Below are 21,683 nucleotides of genomic sequence, written 5' to 3'. Positions count from 1 at the left end.
CAAGAACAGGTAGGTTTCTTTTTTCTGTTCTTTTCTTCAGTTTAACAACAGTAAAAGTGTTAAGTATCATAAAACCGACTTGGTTATAGATGGACAAATGGTACCAAAACAAAGTGAAACAAGAAACCCAAAGGACAAACAGAAAACCCTAAATAAATGCTCAGGTTTGGCCTTGGGGTTTTACATACACCAACGACACAGGAGACCACAAATGACGTAATTAACACAGCAAGGGTGGCAGTAGACGGAGATAACCCGGCATAAACTGCTTGTGGGGATCCCCACAGGTACTCCGGCCACACATCGTTCATCTTTCTCTCAGGCATGGGTTCATAGCTGTAATCAGATCACTTATCCAAAATATGCCTCAGAGAACCTTCTTTAGGGATAGTTGACACGTTCCCCATTTTTTTTTAAAGATAGGAATACAAAACAAACAAAACACAAATGCTAGCAGCCAAAGAAACAAATGCACCAGCTCACAAGTCGGGTAAAAGTCCAACAACTCTTTCCTCTCTCCAACAGGGTACCCCTCTAAAACAGACTGGTTTATTCAAGAGAAAGCCCCAAATGGAGAGGAATAAAGTTTCTGGCTGTACACAGCAGAGCGACTTACTTACCCTACTGTATGGAGCCCATTGGCCCCCAGATGTTGATTCCTTGCTCCAACTGCCACACGCTAGGGCAGTGGTGCTGCTTCGGGACGTTGTGAAGGGAGGAGCCTCAGGACAAGTGGTCCTGGCAGCTGCTAGGGCCTCGCCTGAAAACTCCCCAGGTGGGGCTGGCTGGTCACAAGCAGCAAGGCTCCTGGCTGGCTTTGACAAGATTTGTTACTGAGTCCAAACTTGTTCTGCTCGGTTTTTATGTGCACCTTAGTATACTATCCGCACTGTTCTGTGCCTTAATGCTTCTGATTTTATATATGTTAGAAAATTTCCACATAGATATGCTACATTTTATAAAAGCTGCATGATTTTCTGTTGTGTGGATATACTATAATTGACTGCAGCAGGCCCTGTTGGGTCTTGTTGATATTAAAAACAATGTTGCAGTGAACAAGCTTGCTCTTATATCTTTGTGGACAAGTGAAGATTTCCACTGCATAAATATCTAAATGTGGAATTACATAGTTAAAGAAAAGGTTTAATTGTCACAGATGTCCCTAGGTAGCCCTCCAAAAAGGGTGTGCCAACTTACAGTTCCATCTATAGTATATGAAAATGCCTAATTCTAGGTCTTACTTTTTAACAGTTATTGGCTATAATTTATAAACAACAAAATTCACTCTTTAGGAATACAGTTTGATAAATTTTCTAGTTATAACTTCCATTATAATCAAAATTTAGAACTGTTCCACCATCTTCAGAAGCTCCCATATTACCATTTGAAGCGAATCCAGACCCCTTACCCTTGTTTCTAGGCAACCATTGATCTGTTTTCTGCCACTATTAGTTTTGCCTATTTTAGAATTTCATAAGTAGACTTTTGAGTTCTTTCACTTAGCAAAATGTTTTTTAGTTACATCAACACATCACTGACAGATATTTCATAGCATGGTTAAAACATAATTTGTTGATCTATTCACCATTTGATGGACAACTTGGGCTGTTTCCAGATTTTGATTATTATGAATAATATTGCTATGAATATTCATTCAAGTTGTATGTACATCTTTTCATTTTATTTTGTGTTGTCTTACTTGTATTACACAAGAATGGGATTGCTGAATTACGTGGTAAGTGACTTAAAATATACTGCTTTAAATTTCCCAAATCGGCCATGCTATTTTGCAATCCTATCAACAATGTATGAGAATTCCAGTTGCTCCACATTCTCTCCCATACTTGGTAATGCCATGCTTCTTTTTTTAATGTAACCATTCTAACGTGTGTTCATGGTTTTAATCACATGTCCCTGATGACCAGTGATATTGAGCATCTTTCAGGTGTTTGTTTACTGATCATTCATATGCCTTCTTTGTGAAGTACTTCTGCAAATGTTTGATCCATTTTTTAATTTACTTGTTTGTTTTCCTATCATTTCATGCTACTGACACATAAGAGGAAAGAGGCATGAGAAAATGGACTTGGAGAAGAAAGCAAGGCTTGTATCTGATTATTTTACACAGACATAGGAAAGATTCATTAAGAGATCTCAAGCTTTCCTTTAAACAGTGGTTCTACAATGTCTTGGGTAGATTAGAAACCTACCAGTGCCTTGGTCCCACCAAAATCCAATTAATCAGAATGGGTAGTGGTGAGGTAGCCTCAGTAGTTATTAAATCTCTTCAAATGATCCTGTTGTGTACTTAGGATTCATCAAACTTCTGTATAAATTTTTGACAGTGGTAGAGTTTCAAAAGGATTAAAGCCAAGTGGGCTTTAAATTCCATTATGAATGTTTAATTCAAAGTTAAGAAAATACATTATATTTTGATTAAAATATAGAATGAAATATGCTACTCTTGAAATAAGATTGATAATTAGAGCAGATTGTTAAAAACTGACGAATGAGAAGATACAGTGAACTTACATGCTTATTTCTTTTTGTCTTAATCTGAACAAATATCCTCTTTTAAGCATGGTGTTTTTTAAGTTAGTAAACCTTGATATTTTAATTAAGAATACTATCCTGTCAAAAAAGTATAATTAAATAGAATATGTACCAATCAATCACTCTACTTACTAATTAAATTTAGTTGTTTGGATCATAAAGCTCAAGATAAATAGTCATTTTAATTATTGACTAATATTAAATATGTGCCCATTAATGGGAGTTAAAGTAAGATGACTTTCACCTCATTGTAAAGTGAGAAGGACATTCTAAAGATATGCCCCGCAACAGCTAGTATATAATATCTAGCATCTCTCTTCCTAGCAGTGTGCCTGGGGCATACACAATAATCAATACTTATTGTAGGTTAGTAAATGGACACTTTAGGAAAAGCAGAGTCCCCATCACTACAGTGTGTTTAAGCAGAAACTAGACGACCGTCTGCCAAAGATACTACTGAAAAGATTTCTAAGGAAGGGGGTAGAAAATTTGACCTCTAAAATTATTTGGTCCTACATCTTCAATATATTGAGAGTTGCACTTCACAATACCTTGCTGATCTTTAACCTGCTGTGGGAGAATAATGCAATTTTAATAGAAAAGCTTTCTGACCCAATTTATTTTTCATATTTCAAGAACTTGTACTCATTTTTTCTTAGGGTAGGCAGAAGTGTGTGGAGACGTGCAGACTGTGAAAATTGAATTGGTGATGCAAGACAGGAAGTGAAGTTGGCTTCATTGCAAAAATTCAACATGGAAAGGGGTAACCAAATGAGAGCACTGCCCCAGACAAGCAGTAAGAATAGTTACACGAAGTGAAGGGAAAGAGAATAGAGAACAGGTGAAATTAATTGTGGCATCCAAGGGGACATACCTGCTATACTCCTCTCTACTAAGAGTTACGTGAGCTATCAAAGCAAGAATTGAAGATTAATGTTTGAAAGCTTGGTTATTTGTTATTGACAGTTTTCCAAGAGCACCTAGTCTAGCTATATTATGCCCGCACTTGCAAAAACATACACTGACAGATAGTGGCAGCTCACCGAGTATCGGCAAAGGCCAAAGACTTGGAAGGAGAGGAAGGTAGTTCAGATCCCAACACCTAGATCACACTTTCGGCTAGTCTGGTGGAAACAGACACTTCCCCTTCATCACGCCTGTGTATCTTCCCCAGTAAATTCTCCCTAGCATCCTCTTCCTGACATCATACTCTCCTGAGGAGTCAGGCTGTCGTGTGTTTGATTGACGGAGCCTGTCTGGTTCTGGTATTTGATTGGTCACCTATCTGGTTGTAACAAAGAACAACAAATCTGACTCCGTATTAGGTCTGTTCCTTTAGCTTTAACCCTGTGCTCTGTTTCCTGTGCTTAGTCATGCTGATTCTGCACCTTTTGCAAAAGAATGCTGCCTACAGTCCAAAATAGACAGGACAGCCCATTCTCAAGTCTCTGACCTTTAAGGATATAGCACTTTTCCATTCATATACAGATAAAAAGTTGCAGAACAGAGAATAACATTTCTCTTGCTGGAGATTTGCAAGAACATCATGACCTGACCTAGGTGGACAACTGCAAGAACGGAGGATTCTGACCCCAAGAAGTTTCCAACCACCAGCCACACCCCCTACCTTTTTTAGTATAAAAGGAGCCTGAATTCTGACTTGGGGAAAATAGTTCTCTAGGACATTAGTAGTCCCTCATCTTCTTGGTCTGCTGGATTTCTGAATTAAGTTGCTATTCCTTGTCCCGACACCATGCCTCTTGATTTATTGGCCTGTCGTGCAGTGAGCAGAATGAGTTTGGATTCAGTCATAGGGTTCTAATTGAAAAGTTAGAATAAAAAAAAAGCTTGAGCAGGCTGGATCTCTAAGGTACTAAGTTCCCCTAATACAAAAATTATTCAAAAGATGCTCAGTAGTAATAAATATATAAATAACCCCTGGGATATCAAAACAGACTTTAGATAGAAATATAGATGCTTGTAAAACTCTTATCACAAACTCGTTACTTAGCAATTTCACAGTAACCAGTTAACGGCTGAGGGAGAATTTCCAATCAAGGAAGAAAGTAATACCATCTTTGACAGAATTCTTTAGGAAGGCGAGTGAGTGCCAGCAGGAAATACAGAAATTTTTTCACAGTAGTTTTTTTTGGCCACTTAAATATCGAGCATCCTATTTAACTTAACTTTTTAACCCCTTCTTAATACAATGCACTCAGCAGAGACTTTAAGTTCGATACTAGAAAACGTGACTTGACTTCTGTAACAGAATTCTGTGGGAAGAAGGTACACACCCGAGAGGCATTTGCTTTACAGAACATGCTTCCTGGAACTGGAGTTTGCCGCAAAACAGAAGCCATTTTCAGCGCCTATCCAGGTGGGCCACACATCTCCTTCCTACCTGCCAACAGCGTTCCATAAAGGAAGCTGGGCTAATGGCTCTTCTCACCTCCCCTGCCAGCTGACAAGGCATTGAACGTGCTCTGCTCAGCAGCAGGAACTAAAAGCCTTGTCAAAATCACGCTGTTCTGGAGACAAGGCGAGGTGACTTCCACAGCATTAACAAAAGCTGCAGCGTGAGGACAGCTGATCTGTTGTGCTAAAGGATGCATGGTCCACCTGACATGGCAGCTGCCCCAAAAGACCATCATCTCCCTCTAATCCCTGGGTGTATGGGTCCTCCAGCTTGCTGCTCCCTCCATGTCACTGACACAGCATTGCCAATTGTCACATGGCATCTGAGCTGGCACTCTACTGGGGTAGCTCCTAAATACGGTAGGAACTAGAGGATGAGAAAAAATTCAGTGCTGGCAGCAGCAAGGGAACAAAGGAAATGTACATTTGGAAAATGTCTGATTTAAACATCACCACCACCAATTTGACTGCACGATTAATTAATATTTGCTGATAACCTTTTATCTTTTACTGCCCCCATTTTAGAACAGGTGCTTTTCATCGATGCTTGATACTTGCCATGAAAAATTCTCAAAAAGCACTCTGAAGAATTTTGTTGTAATTGTCACTTTTTTTTAACAGGATTTTATCCATCTTATGAATGTGTCAGCAAAGCAGAGCAGAGTCAGCATAAGCTTAGGTTAGCGGGAGAGAAAATATTTTTGTCTTTATTCTACTTAGACAGCCAAAGCCTTGGGTTTGATATGTGCAGAACAGATAAACAAGGTCCTACTGTACAGCACAGGGAAGTATATTACCTTGTAATAACCTATAAAGAGAAATATGTATTATATGTATAACTGAATCACTATGCTGTACACCAGAAACTAACACAACATAGTAAATTGGCTATACTTCAATAAAACAAAATAAAAAAACAAAGCTTTCGGTTTGAAACTGGGCTCTGCTGATTTTTTTTTTTTTTTTTTTGCTCTGTATTTTTTTGTGTACACTTTACCTCTCTGAGCCTCCGTATCCTCAACTATATAATGGAAGGAGACAAAAAACAGAGTCAAACAAGAAAAAGAACCCAGCCCACAGGGCTACAGTCAGTATTAAATAAGGAAATACCTGTAAAAGTACCACTAGCAGTGCTTGAAACATTGTAACAACTTAGCATCTGTCAGCTAGACCTAGATGCGGTTCATTATGAATTTTCATACACAGCAAACATAATATGTGTTAAAATTAGAAAACCTGGTCAAATAATATACGTACTCTTCATGTAAATAGAAAGTATATTTAAAATTTTCCAATTCCCATCTTGCACTTCCTGCTTGAAAATCAGTGAAACTCCGTGGCCATTATCTTTTTTACTACATCCACTGGTCCTTCGCCATAGAATGCGTAGTAGAAATGAATTTAAACAAATTGTGATTTCAACCACATTCAAAAGAGTCTTCATGAAGGAGTTATTTTAAATATAGATGACAAAAACATTCTGAGAAGAACACGTATCTTTTTTTAAGTAAGTGTGCTTTAAATTATTTTTTAAATATATGTGATGTGTAGTTATGTAATTTGTTTTACTATTCTTGAGCTGGCAATACAATGAAGAGCTGCATAAAACTGTACTCATCAAAGAGCAAAATAAGCTTGACTTTCATTACGGAGGAAGACAATCATTTCTGAGAGGTTTCAGTCTGATTTCTGACAGTTTGAAGCTTCTCATAGTAACTAGAAATTGCTTGTTGAAATACGGAATTTATAATTAATTACAATGTTTGCCAAATAAAAACCTAAGTGCCTAAATGAATGGCTTTCTTCTGACTTAATTTTTGTCCTTTGCCAGATCAGATATAAAAATGTGGGCTTGAATCCCTGATGAGATGAAATGACCCCAGTCACTCAACCAAGACAGAGAAGACATGCTGCTGGCTGAAATCCAATTAGGTAATTACATTTCTTTCAACGCATACTACTCATGTTATTTCAATTAAATATCACATTTTTCATTTCCCTGCACGTGTTTACCTTCTCCTTCCATGTTCATTTCAGCTTGGCTTCATGAAAATGCAAGAGCTACTGCTTTACTCAGGGAGACGGGCAGCATCATGTTAGCTGTAAGAGAAGCTTACGGACAGACCCCTTAGCTGGAGTGCTGAGTGACTGCTCAAACGGTAAGTAAAAATAAGATGCAGGAACTCTAAGATGGTAAGAGAAATGACAAGTCCAGCTCTTAAGTCAAAAAGGGTTTAGGCTGAAGGAAGCCCATGATACAGTCTAGGCCAGTGGTCAGCAAACCTTTCTGTAAAGGGCCAAATTGTGAATATTTTAGGCTTATGAGCCATGTGGTCCTTTCACAACAATTTAATTATGCCTTAGCAGACAGAAAGCAGACATGGGCAATAGATGGACAAACAAATGTGGTTGTGTCCCACTGAAATATTTATAAAACCAGGTGGTGGGCCAGATTTGGCTTGCGAGTCATTTCTGGACCCATCTAATCTAATCTCTTCATTTTAGAGAAGAGGAGAATCAGGTTCAGAGATGTTAAATGGCATACGTAACCCAAGTCCCTAAAAACTTCGTCTCGGAGCTCAAACTGCAGGCAAAGTTCTAGATATCCTAACTTGCTGTTTATTCTAATGCATCATTGTTACATAAATGAGGAAAAATATGGCCTCTGTGTATTGGTGCCTACAATATTTCTTCCCTGCAGACTGAGACCTTCCAGCTCAAAAGCCTATTAGCGCCAGACTCAAATATTTGCACATCTAATTATTTTAAAAATAGACCAGACAAGCAAATGTTTAGCCACATAGAGCCTTCTTGCTTTGAATACCCCATGAATCCTCATCCAACAGCTGTTATCTACTGATTAAATGGGGCCTTGCAGTTATAAGGGTCCTGTTTTTCAGCTCTCTGACCAAAGACTACCCTCCTAGGAGGCTTAGCAACTTTACCTGGAGGTCTAAGCTCCCTCTCAGCTCGCCCCCTTCCCTGGGAGTTGTCTTATCTCTGTCCCCTTCTGAGTAGCAGACCCCTGAGCTACTGCCTCTGGACAGACTTGTTCTATGAGAGGCTTCTCCCCCTCGCAAACCTATCAAGGCATCGCCAGTCAAAGCTGGGCACATTACTGCCTGCCATGGTCATATCCTTGTCCTGGACCAGCACACAAATCCCCCACCCTCCTATAATCATGATTCATGAAAAGCAAGCAAAAGAGAAAATAATACTTAAGTCATCTTTAAACAGTGTTTTTTTTTCACTTATCAAAATAAATGTTTTATGAAAGGCAGTTACTCCTGTGAAGTATGTTTCTCAGAAATCCCTTTGCTGTAAAATGGTTCAACCATTAGGATTATGTTCATATGTGCAACCCCTCTTACTCCCTTCCTCTGCTTCTGTGGAATATGCCAGAAAATATTAAGGGGAGTGAGAAGTAATAAACTTCTGCAGATAGAAACTTTTTCTTTAGAGTCTGTGTCCACTATGCATAGTGGAATGGTTATAAATTTTCTGGGATAGGGTGATGGAAATAGTAAGAGACTTCAGCCACTCCCTGTGTATGTGGATGCCCTTTCAAAGAGTGTTAACACAGTATAATGAAAACTATGTGGCACAAATAAAATAGCAAGCTCTCCACTGATCTATTCAAATGCCAACTTGAAAATCCAAAGGACGAGTTTCAAACATTCTAATTACCCTTTTCTGTGGACAGGCTCATTTAAAAATGTATCATGATACTAGAATAGTGTGGTAGATGAAGGTTTGTGGTCAGGAAACATTCACTTCCCGTGACCAGCACCTGTGTGGGAAGACTACACTTCCCATCATGCTGGATCAGGGCTTGGCCATATGACTGACTTTGGCCAGCAGGATGTTAGCACACATGATGTAAGCAGAGGCCTTGAAATGTCTGCACAGTTGGGCCACATATGAGGAAGCATAGAAGGCTGGAAACGAGTGACTCATATAGTGGTGAAACACTTTGTCAAAGTATTGCCTAAAATAACGTGAAAACAGGAGATTTACCCAATCAGTTGGTGAAACTAAATGATGAGATTTTGAAAAAGAATGTTGGAAGTGTGAAGTATGAGCTGGCTCCTGCTGGTTGCATTTGTTACAGTGATGCAAGAAAATCATGAGACTGGCAGGTTTACGAAATAATTTAGAAGGAAATTAAAGGTAAATTTCAGAGTCAGAGTTTTTCACATCAAAGGTGGGCCATTTAAATGCAGCTGCACAGAAAAGATCAAACACAACATGCAACCATTAAGATACAGGCTCCAGGTAAAGACCAAAGAGTGTGGCTTCAGTCCCATTTGGTCATTTGTTAACACTTTTGGAAATATTTAGATAACATCTAGTAGACTTTCTTCTAGACCTGAATGGCTCTACAAAGATGAAATGCTTTGTTACATGGTCACTTGCACCCAAATTACCTGAAATTAAATATAAAGTTCTTTCTCAAAAAGGATTGTGAATGTGGCTTTTGCCAAAGGAATTGATCAGTCCTTAAAAAAAGATGTCTACTAGCAAAAGCAAAGCCAACTGTGTCTAAAATACCGAAATATTTCAAATGCCCCCGGACCCCAACTTCGTCAAGGAAAGGAACAGGTTGGAAAATCTTCTTGGTTACCAAGAAGGGCGCTTCCTCAGATTCTCCCTCTGCAGATACGGCTGGAAGAGGGTAATGGAAAAGCAAGTACATCTCAAAGGTAGAGTCAAGAGCTGGCAGGAGTGATGGACTTGGGCACCACTCTGAGAGAATAAACCTGGGGCTGGTCAAGACCTGTCTTGTAGTAGGGAGACCTGACAACATCTGCCCAATAAAATTTCAGAACTCCTATGGTCTTCTGACTTCACTTTTCATCTCTTTTTTTAAATCAAGTGATGAAGAAGGAATAACTAGAATTAACAAAATATATAGACCTGAATATAAATCAAAGTACATGTCAAAACCTCTGGGATACAGATGCAGCTAGAGGTTAGTGGTGAAATTGTACCCTTAAATATATTTAATAAAATCAAATATGAAAGGAATTAAATAATTTAAATACTCAGCAGTACAAAGCTATCCTTAGGACAGAAGGCTTCTTTTACTCGACTTCTCTGTGAAATCAGTTACTGTTGTAATGCCTGCCTTTGTTTTGTTGTGCTAACTTCCAGTGTAGAATTAACCACACTCATTTATCAGTTTTCCTATTGAAAAAACACTTGGGTTACTTCTAATTTTTAGTTATTCTGAATAAAACTGCTGTGAAAATTCAGGTACAACGCTTTTTGCGGACGTATGTTTTCATTCCTCTTGTATTAATACTCAGAAATGACATTACTGGGTCAGATGTTAGGTGTAGTTTTCACTTTGTAAGAAACTGTCAACTCTTTTGCCCAAGTAACATTTTATATTCCAGCAAGTACAAATATTTGAAAGGAAAAATAAACCCATTATTTTCTTGGTTGTTTGCCAAGAAAATAATCAGAGAAATGTATTTCAACCAGTAATAGTTTATGGTTTTAAATTTAACATCTTAATAAGCAGCTTGTCTATATACTAGCATTTATCAATTATTAAAATATAATGAAAGCAAGCACCCCATTAAAAATAACAAGGAAACCTCTGTATTAAAATATAGTCAGGAAAACAGTAAATAAGAAATATTTGAGTACCATGTGAATGAAATTATGAAACATTAGTGAAGTACACAAAAGGAGATATAATGGTAAAATATGCTCTATTCCTAGTGAAAGTTTCAGTTTCCTCTAGCAAATTTATGAATATAGTGAAATCACAATCAAAAGTGCAACAGATACATAATCGAAAGTTATAAACTCATGTTAAAATTTATATGGAAGATTATAAATTGGGTTGAATTTTATGTGATTATGTATATAGGAAGGAACAGTGAAGATATTTTAGAAAGAAAAATACACATCAATATGTAATTTACTTAAATAGCTAAGAATATTTGAGTATTTAACAGGATGGTACTGATGCAAGAAACCACAGATTTGCAGAAATAATAAAAGTATTAAAGGAATTACATTGGTTACCCATTTATAAACAAATAAAGTTAGAATTTACCTCAAGCCAGCTACCATGATAAATTCCAAGGTGACTTCAGAGGGAGGGACAGAGAGAGAGATCTTAAATGTATAGTCAGTTGAGGGTCCCCTGCTTTTATTCAGTAATGGAGCATTAGAATGTAAGGAAAACAGAGATCATCTGGCCAGTTTTTTTCCTTCAAATTATATTTTGTAAAATAATATTACCTTGAAGAGCAGGATTGGGAAAAATAGATAGCCTAGAAGAGGATAAAAGATACTGCTGAATCTTTGGAAAGAGACAGAAAAACTCAGCCAGTGGGACAGCTTGGGGTCACATGTAAGATTTCATTTTCAAAAGGTTCCACATTGGTAGGTAGCTAGGTAAGCAGAAGCTTGATAGCTCACTAGATGGACAGACAGACAGGCAGGCAGATAGGTTGAACAATTCTGACCTAATATACATTTCTGATTTTCCAGCTGCAGAAACTCAGATCTACTGGCTTGAAATGGTTTCTTAGAAACACCCAGCTAGAAATTGGCAACTTCAGAATGTACACATGTAACTCCTTTTCAAAGGAAAAGCTGTTTTCTGAAATGCCACACTGAATGAGGAGAGGCTTACGACTTGCCTTGAATCACCCTCAGCTTCTTTCCATTTTCTTTAGAATCAACATATACATTTGCATATGACTTATTATATGGATGGATGCATCTGTGTACCAGGCACCTTCATGCAAAACTACATGGTATATAACTATGTATTATATAAAATACTTCATATATTACTATATATATGTTTATATATTTATAATATATGGTGTATTATATAGTGATTGATATATATATATATATATTACACACTACTACAAGACAATGAAGTTATGCCTAAGATTTCCTCCAAGCTAGGTTTCATCTCTTTTTACCTCTTCCTGTGCTATTTTGGACTGGGAATGCTATCTTGGATTCAAGTGGAACTGCAGCTGCTACACAGCCGTGTTGTTATGCTGTGACCAGATGTTGGAAACGCATGAGTACTGCTAAGTGACTTGGTATATCATCTGTAAAAGGAAACCATAAAGAATTAACGCAATTATACATTTATCTGTATGGAAATGTGGAAATCAGTGAAATATGATTCAATATCCATTTATCTTTAGTCATAATTTAACATAAAAACAAAATTAATACATTTGAAATGATTAAAAATATGTTGTCACTACTCCTGTGGTAATAATAACAGATCTATCCACACCCAGTGATTAGTCTGTGTGCTCATTTAAGTAGTTTTATGTAATGTTAGGAGTTTAAAATGAATTCCATATTTTATGAGCCAAAGTTTTACCCACTAGCATTGTCATGAGAAAAAAGCAGCAGGTCTTTCTAAAGAACACCAACCACAATTATATTCACTGAGAAAATGTGCTCTAATTGCTTCTGGAGTCCTATAATGTATGTAAGATCCTTACGCGTGCCAGCAGACAATCTGGGATCAAATCATTGCTCGAGAACTTATTAGCAGCGGGCCTTTGGGCAAGTCGCTTTTTCCTCTGAACATATTTGCTCCCCTGGAAAGGTATTGTGACAAGCAAATGAGGGACTCTATAAGCGTGCTATGTACATCAAAAGATACTCCACGGGTTGTGGTCATTGGTGTTCTTAACAACTGGGAGCAATTCAAAGATACATAGGAATAATTTTTTTAAGTTTTTTTTTCCTACTTTCTTCACAGGTTTTGTATTTAATAATGTAATTATTAATAATATTTTATGAAATGTATGCCAAAGAATAAAAAGTCAGTAGCTCATAATGAGTTCGATGAGCTTGTTGAATTCTTTGTGCTTTATTCCTTTTTAAATAAAGAACACTTTATTGTGGTATAATTGACATGCAAAAATCTGTATTTTTGTATACAACCTGATGAGTTTGGAGATAGGTATTCACCCATGAAACTATCACCACAATCAACCCCATAAACATATTCATCACTAGAATATTTTTAATGACACCTTACTGGTTCGCTTTTGATCCCCAACACAGGAAAGGATTCTGACAGCTGTCCTAGAGGACAGTCCCAACTGAAAATCCTGTTTTGAAGTACATCCATGAGTAGCTGGCATGATAGGGAAAATTGATAATGCCAGGATGTTGATTTTGAAAATAAAATACTATGACAGCCTGATAACTGCATCTTCAGATATTGCTCTTGAAAGTAAATGGAAAATAAGGGATTAAATGTGAAAGAAAATGTATAGAATTGCTACGATTGAAGGCATTTATGGTTTCTTTTAGGGTCTATATGTATAATGGAAAACATTTTACAAAAGGAGATTCTTCTTCTTTCATGCAAAGTAGTAATGACAATACTGAGTTTGTCTAGCATGGAGAGACAAGAGTATTACACTTGGAGTTGAGGTACTGGGTACCTCTGGGTACTAGTACTGGAGTGACCATCTTGGCCACACCACCATACTTCTCTGTTCATCAACTTTCTCATCTTAAAATGTGAATTCTGAGCAGAAAGGCTATCTAAGACTTTTTCACATTCTAAAAGATGGTGGTGGAGATGGAGTGAAGAACAAAGCAATAAAATATGGCAGGAATTCTACATGTGTATAAGAAGCACTCTGTAAAATTACTTGGAGATTTTGACTGACTAAATATAGTCTACCTATGATTTTTAAACCTTGTGCATATCAGCATCGCTTGGAAAGCTTTTAAAATCTGTATATAAATTGCTGGACCCCACCACTCAGGACCTCTGATTTAATACTTTTTTTCCTCACTGGACAGTAAACTCATTAAAGACATCCACTTGTATCCCTAGTAGACTAATTTAGGCTCAGCAAAGTTATAAGAATAAGCACCCTAAGTAAATAATGAATTTTAAGTCTTTTGGGGAGACAGCACGTAAAATATGTGGAGAGAAAGCAAGCATATAATGTAAAATGAATCTATAACACACATTCCCTTCAAGCGTTACAGAGAATGGACTAAGGGAGAGACAGTGGATAGACTATTGCCTTTACCTAAAGTGGGAAGGATTTAGGTCTCTACACCATTAAATTCAGAACATTACAAGTTTGATGTTAAAGTATGCAGGTACAATGCAAACAGCATGAAGAGTTGATGCTAGAAACTCATGATGCCTTTTTTCTAGGCACATAATTCTATATATATAGAGAGAATGTTTTTAATTTTTATAAAAATTTGATTACAAAATACTTTTTTTCTGTACAGTGTTACAAATAAGTTTAGCACATGAATTAGAATTTTTAGAGTAGCAGTGCTGAAGAAAGTCTTAGGTATCCTTCATCTTACAAGTCTGAGGAGCCAGAGGAGCCAGACCAACCTCCAAGACATTTCCATGAAATAAACACAGAGTTCTACAAAATTCAGCACGAAGCAATCAGATTTAGGTGGCACAGTGCACCAGTGGCAGAGACTGCTTATCAACCACTTGATTGTCAGTCACAGCCAGAAGTAGCTGGGACTGTGAATGTGAGAGAGGCTTAAATCTTGCCATCTAAGAAATTAGATCACAGGAATCTGGGGATACTAACTTTCCAGAGCTGGAAATCATCTCCAGTTTCATCACTGAAGACTCACACATCTCTATAAATTGTCACATGCACAGTACAAATAGTCCATATGAAAAACTGGAGCTTACTTCAAAAAAATACTAATACTTTTTACTGTCTAGAGAAGCTTCAGTGTATAGTGAGGACAAAAGTTACTTCTGTGTAGCATATGCCTGCTTCATTATAAGACAACATATAGCAAAAATAGCACACAGCCTTCTCTAGCTGATGAAGGGAGACAAAGTGAAAGGTGCATTCATGGCCCCATACAGTGGGCCAAACCAGAGTTAAATCACCAAGCACACATTGCTATTCTCAAGGAGATGTAAAAACTTATGACATCAGATCCACAGTAAAAGCTAATGCAAAAGCAGGTATCACCAATACTGTCTCTAATAGGGACATACTTGGCTCCAAATGAAGAACACCTGAATTAGAAAAAGAAGAACAAACAAAAGCTTATGTTAGCAGAAGGAAAGAAAGATAAAGATCAGGGAAGAAATAAATAAAATGAAGATTAAAAAATAGAAAAATATTCAATCAAACCAAGAGGTATTTTTTTGAAAGAGTAAACAAAATTGACAAACCTTTGTCTATGCTCACCAGGAAGAAAAGACAGAAGACACAGACAAAATAAGAAATGAAAGAAGAGAAATGACAACCAATACCACAGAAATAAAAAAGAGATTACTATGAACAACTATATGGCAACAAATTGGACAACTTGGAAGAAATGGACAAGTTTCCAGAAACATATAATCCACCAAAACTGAACCAAAAAGAAACAGGTAATTTGAACAGACCGATCACTAGAAGTGAAACAGAATCAGCAATTAAAAAAAACTCTCTGCAAACAAAAGTCCAGGACCAGATGGCTTCACAGGAGAATTCTACCAAACAAAGAATTTATAGTAATCATTCTCAAACTCTTCTAAAATATTGAAGAGGAGGGAGAACTTTCAAACTCATTCTATGAAGCCACCATCACCCTGATAACCAAAACCAGACAAAGACACTACCAAAAAAGAAAATCACAGGCCAATATCATTGATGAAGATAGATGCAAAACTCAAAAAAATAATAGCAAACAAAATTCAATAAAAAAGATCATATACTATGATCAAGTTGGATTCATCCCAGGGACACAAGGATAGTTCAACATACACAAATCAATCAACGTGATACACCACATCGACGAGAGAACCTCCTAGAAGAAAACACAGGCAAAATATTCTTTGACATAAATCTTAGCAATGTTCTCCTAGGGCAGTCTACCAAGGCAATATAAATAAAAGCAAAAACAAACAAATGAGACTTAATAAGACTTAAAAGCTTTTGCATAGCAAAGGAAACCATAGACAAAAAAAAGACAACCTATGAGCTGTGAGAAAATACTTGGAAATGATGTGGCTGACAAGGGTTTAATTTCCAGAATATACAAACATCTCATACAGCTCAATAACAAGAAAATAAACAACCCAATAAAAAAATGGGCAGAAGACCCAGACATTCCGCCAGAGAAGACATCCAAATGGCCAATAGGCACGTGAAAAAAATGCTCAGTATCATTAATTATTAGAGAAAAGCAAATCAAAACTACAATGAAGTATCACCTCACATTGGTCAGAATGGCCATCATTAAAAAGTCCAAAAACAATAAATGTTGGAGAGGGTGTGGAGAAAGGGAACCCTCCTACAATGTTGGTGGGAATGTAGTTTGGTGCAGCCATTATGGAAAACAGTATGGAGATTTCTTAAAAAAACTAGCAATAGACTTACCCTATGATCCAGCAATCCCACTCCTGGGCATATATCTGGAGGAAACTCTAATTCAAAAAGGTACATGCACTTCCAATGTTCATAGCAGTTCTATTTACAATAGCCAAGACATAGAAGAAACCTAAATGTCCACTGACAGGAGACTAGATAAAGAAATTGTGGCACGCGCGCGCACACACACCCACACACCAGAATGGAATACTACTCAGCTATAAAAAATAAAATATACTTCTTTGATTTACATGCAGCTGTCTCACTCACACACACACACACACACACACACACACACACACACACACACAATGGAATACTACTGAGCCATTAAAAAAGAATAAAATGCCATTTGCAGGAACATGGATGGACCTGGAGATTGTCATACTAAATGAAGCCAGAAAGAGAAAGAAAAATACTGTATGATATCACTTATATGTGGAATCTACATAAATGAGACAAATGAACTTATTTACAAAACAGAAACAGACTCAAAGACATAGAAAACAAACTTGTGGTTATGGGGGTGGGAGTGGAGGTATAAATTGGGATTTGGAGATACTACTATATATAAAATAGATAAGTATCAAAATCCTACTGTATGGCACAGGGAACTGTATTCAATTCCTTGTAATAGCCCATACTGAAAAAGAATATAACTGAATAATGGAATCACTATGCTGCACACCAGAAATTAACATGACACTGTAAAATGATTATACTTCAATAAAAACTAATAATAATTAAAAAAATAAAAATAAAAAAAGAATCCCATATAGAACAAAACTGCCCTTCAGAAATGGGGAGAAATTAAGATATTCCCAGTTAAATAAAAGCTAGCAGAGTTTATCACAGTTAGAAATTCTGAAGGTAGTCCTGAAGATTGAAATGAGAGGATGCTGGAAAATAACTCATTCAGTATGAAGAAGTAAAGATAAATGAAAAAAAAAAAAAAAAAAGAAAGAAAGAAAACCTGTACTAAGTTTCACAAGGGTCTATGTAACTTATATACCAAGAAGCACCAGGAATGGCTCCTATAGCACCTTCAGAAAGAAGCTCCTGCTGTCTTCATTTTCACAATGCTTGGTCATGGCTGCTTCACTTTCAAGCACTGAGAGCCCATTCCAGACAGAAAGAAGAAATGAGAAGAAGGGACACCGACAGAGCAACTTTAAGTTTCACTGCATCTCATGGCTACTCCCAGTTTCAAGGAAGGATGGGAAATTGCTATTTTAGCTTTAGAATGACTGCTGAAGTAGTTAGAAGCATTTTGGAAATGGAGTTTAGTGCATCCTATTTGGTCTACTACTGGTTCTTGCATAAAGTCCTAAATATTCATGTTAAAGAGGTCCAATGAAAAAATATATATAATTTAAAAGCCCTTATAATATATCCTTATGTATCCCTATGTGATCTACATATCTAAAAATTTTTGATGCTGTTATTTTTTAATCTTACTGAAAGATGTCAGTGGAGTATTTCCACATGACTACATCACAATGGTCACACAGCTCCCGAGTTTCAGAGATGAACAGTTCAAAATGATGCACATTTATGTTTCTTCTAACATTGGCCACTTCTATATCATTAGTTGGTAACATTTTAAGTTTAAAAACACCATTTTAAAAATAACATTTATGAACACAAAAATATTGTCGTTTAGTATTTTTGAACAATATGGAAAACACAAAAACAGCTATAGCCACAAGGCTTATATTTAAGATGTAATATTCCAGTGCATTAAATCTACAGATTTTCAATCGTGATTGAAAATAATTTTATAAGATCAATATATTAGATTTAATAAAAAATCAAAAACATGTTTTTATAGCCTATAATTTTGGAAGTTGATTTTTGCAAACATATTAAATCAAAATTTACTTTGAATGCATGTAGGATGGCATAAGACTGAACAGACAGGTAGTATTCATGTGATTTCTCACAGAATAATTTACTATAAAAAGGTCTGCATTAAAATGTTAAAACTTAAGTTGCTTAATATACATGTAATGAAGTCCCTGAAGAAGAGAAGGGGACAGGAGACAAATATTTGAAGAAACAGTGATCACAATTTTTCAATTTGATGAAAAGTGGAAACTCATAGATTCAATAAACTCAACAAGCACCAGGACAAGAGACATGAAGAGAACTATTCCAAGGCACATCACAATCAAATTGCTTAAAACCTATAGAGAAAAAATCTTAAAAAACAACCAAAAAAAAAAAAAAAAAGATACACTATGTAATATAAAAGAACAAATGGCAAATGTAAACATGACTTCACATTTCTCATGGAGAAAAATGCAAATGAGACTACAATCACAATACATGGTACAGCCGTATAATGAAATATAGTTCTCAGCAATAATGAACTATTAATACACACACAAAATGGATGAATCTCAAAAAAATTCTGTGAAGCCAGATAAAACAGACAAAACACAGTGTGTTTTCATTTTTATCAAATTACAAAACAGGCAAATTAATTGTTAGTAACAGAAAGCAGATCAATGGTTGTCTGATGGAGAAAGTGCAGAAACTACAAGAGGAACAAGGAAAACTTCTGGGGGTGATGGACAAAGTCATTTTCTTGACTTTGGTGATGTTTTCATGTACAGGTATATATCTTTATGTGTATCTATCAGTATTAACTGTATCAAATTTTGTACTTTATATATGTTCAATATGTATGTCAATTATACCTCCGTGAAACATTTTTAAAATAAAAATAAAATTAAAAACCTGTAAAGCAATAAAACATGCCAAACCCTGCCATCATGATTTTATACACATTCTCTTTTTACAATGGATTTAGCATATGATGAAAATGTACAAGAAATATGATAAACCTTTATGTCAATTTGTTTTCTCTTCACTACTAAATGTGATAGGATATAAAAACGTCAATACTTTTTTTCTTGTGGCAAGTTCTTGACAGTTTAAACATGAAGCCATCATAACTTGGTACAGCCACTATGGAAAACAGTAAAGAGGTTCCTTATACAACTAAAAATACAGTTACCATATGATCCATCAGTCCTACATCTGGGCATATATTTGGAGGAAACTCTAATTCAAAAAGATACATGCACCCCAGTGTTCATAGCATCACTATTTACAATAGCCAAGACATGGAAGAAACCTAAATGACCACTGAAAGATGATTCAGTAAGGAAATTGTGGTATATCTGTATCTATCACCTACATACATACATATATACACACATACACACACACTTATACACAAAGGAATACTACTCAGTCATAAAAAATGAAATAATGTCATTTGCAGTAACATGGATGGACCTAGAGATTATCACCTAAGTGAAGTAAGCCAGAATGAGAAAGAAAATTACCACTTATATGTGGAATCTTAAAAAATAACACAAATGAACTTATTTACAAAACAGAAACAGACTCACAGACATAGAAAACAAACTTATGGTTACCAAAGGGAGAAAAGCAAGGAGGGATAAATTAGGAGTTTGAAATTTGCAGATACCAACTACTATATATAAAGTAGATAAACAACAAGGGAACTATATTCAATATATGTGTATAGCACAAGGAACTATATTCAATATCCTATAATAACCTATAATGAAAAAGAATAGATATATATAAAAGTATAACTGAATCACTATGATGTACACCAGAAACTAACATATTATACATCAACAATACTTCAATTTTTTAAAAAATGAAGCTATCAAAGCTAAAGGGCACATTTACCTTGCCTATTTCCAAACACTCTGGATTAATACGGCACTTTTACTTAAGAAAATGTTTTGATTTGAAAACTTGGATTTCCCATCAAAGGCTTGTCATAAAAAATCCTACATATTTGCTTATCACCTGGTGAAGAAAATTAAAAGACAGTCACTATTAAGGAACATTGGTGAGGCCAGACATCATTTGAATTACTAAGCCTGGAGTAGAATCCTGGCTTGGAGCAGAAGAAAAATTCAAGCAGCATTATCTCAAATGTTATCATCCGCTCTGGAATCACTAATCACTGATGTTTCTTTTGCAGCATTTATCTGCAGCATGAAATGAGATGAAATTTATTTTAGGGCGACCACGTTTTGATTTTCATCGACTTCAAGTAAAGTGGTACCATTGAAGAAGTCATCCAATTTTGTTAAACTCCTTTATACGTTACAAAGAATGCTATCATACAAAAATGTCACAAAATAAAAATCATGTAACCCTTGCTCTATGGAGCATCTATAATGTTTGATAACATGTTATTTTTCTGCTTTGGTCATTAAAAACATCCATAAGTCATTGCTTCTAAATTGGCGTCTGTTATCTTCAAATACAATTATGCTAAAATTCAGCTAGTATTACTGTTTCTTAGGTTTTGCTGTCAAACAGGCAAAGCAGCAGGGTAAAGGTTATACTGGGGATCAAGAATAAAAACGAGGAATGGCTGTGCTATAAGGCTGATCATGTGACTCCATTCATTGTTGATGTGCCTGAAGTTTGATGATCAAGGCAGCATGTACAGAATAAGGAAGCCATGTAATTAGATGAGTGCCTACCTGTGGCTCCTGCCTTTTACAAGTTTCCTTAGAACAAGCCCATTATTACCCCAAAGTCCCCTCTATTGCCATATATGTAAATTGTTGCATCATAAACATATTTTGCAACAATTCCACTTCTTAATACATCATCAAGCCAGCCTGAGTTTTCAGTGTAGTAAGCCGGACAGTAGTCTATCAGAGTCCACCACTGGTCAGCAATATGATGACCATCCCCAATTTCCAAATAATTTCTCACTCATCTGTTAAAGAAAACCCCACATTTGAACAGGTGATAGTAATTACATCCCCAACTGTCCTGACCCTCTCCCCTCTCCTACCCATTGTACAGTTACTAAATAATAAAAATTCCAGTGTGACCCTTGAGGTAGTAGGAGTCAATGTACATGTTGTATCTCATGTTGCCCATGATTTAAGTTGCAGATGTTCATCCCAACACTGCAGAAAATCTCTTCAAGTTTTAGTAGTCAGCTTTCCCCCAATGGAACTGACTTTCAAGAATGCATTCTTATGGCTTCCCAGCCACACTTGAAGGCCATTAGACAAGGTTTTAGGATTATGATTGTGCCGTCAGAAAGCTTAGCACTAGAAGGAGCAGGGTCAGGGTCATTGAGTCTGGGGACCACTTCTTCCTCATTTCAACATACTCTGACTTGATTTTTTTGTGGCTATGAAGCAGTAGTAGCAGTTCCCCCAAATTCTAAGACTAGAGAGTTGTGGAAGGCCAAATGACTCTGCCTTCTATTGTGCTCCTATACAGTTTCATTGCTGTTTGGAGTGATACATCTTT

At 36.3% G+C, this 21,683-nt stretch overlaps 1 long non-coding RNA gene across 2 annotated transcripts; it reads left to right on the top strand.

Annotated features, from left to right (window-relative positions):
* The first annotated feature begins 29 nt into the window (after nucleotides 1-29).
* On the top strand, nucleotides 30-20,618 carry LOC106730571. 2 transcript variants are annotated; one of them, XR_004326256.1, is made up of 4 exons: nucleotides 30-5,647; nucleotides 6,800-6,900; nucleotides 7,006-7,127; nucleotides 20,383-20,618. It is a non-coding gene; the product is annotated as an uncharacterized LOC106730571 (long non-coding RNA). The 2 variants fall into 2 exon arrangements; XR_004326255.1 differs by lacking the exon at nucleotides 20,383-20,618 and adding an exon at nucleotides 11,479-12,869 and having other exon boundaries at nucleotides 2,389-5,647.
* Nucleotides 20,619-21,683: the final 1,065 nt, after the last annotated feature.

Source organism: Camelus ferus, chromosome 15 (genome assembly GCF_009834535.1).
Source record: "Camelus ferus isolate YT-003-E chromosome 15, BCGSAC_Cfer_1.0, whole genome shotgun sequence".
Taxonomy (NCBI): Eukaryota; Metazoa; Chordata; class Mammalia; order Artiodactyla; family Camelidae; genus Camelus; species Camelus ferus.
This window is presented reverse-complemented; position numbering and strand designations above follow the sequence as displayed.